This window comes from Camelina sativa, chromosome 10 (genome assembly GCF_000633955.1).
Source record: "Camelina sativa cultivar DH55 chromosome 10, Cs, whole genome shotgun sequence".
Taxonomy (NCBI): Eukaryota; Viridiplantae; Streptophyta; class Magnoliopsida; order Brassicales; family Brassicaceae; genus Camelina; species Camelina sativa.
The window spans coordinates 10,355,120-10,355,609 of record NC_025694.1 but is presented as its reverse complement, the minus strand read 5'-3'; positions in this window follow the sequence as shown (position 1 = coordinate 10,355,609).

The following is a 490-nucleotide window of genomic DNA, read 5'->3' as shown; positions in this document are numbered from 1 at the left end:
TTTTTTTTTTTTTTTTTGAAAATATGTTAAATTAGATTCAAAAAATAAAAAACGTTATTACATCGTGTGCGACATGGAACTTAAAAGTTTTTTTTGTTGTCCACAGGGAAAGCTGATTAAGTATTAAAGCAGAGGAATCAAAAACGCGATGCTAGCCAAATGCCCAATCCATCCTGAAACCGTACATCACCTCCAAGCTGAATTGCAAGCAGTTGGATTCAAATTTGTCGATCAATCCGTTGAATGAGCTGAGCTTGTGCGATGGGGGGAGCTTCATGTCGACGGTCATTTCGTTCCCGCCAAAGCGAATATACAGAGATCTGCAAAACGTAACGCGCAAGAAACCCAATTGTCCGATGAGGCCAAGAAGAAGAAGTCGTATTGACGACCATTTGCCAATCAGTGGAGTGTCTAGTGGTGTAAATGCGAGATGCAAGGTTGTTCCAAAGCCCAGCTGTAAACTCACAGGAGAAAAAGAGATGGTCTCTCG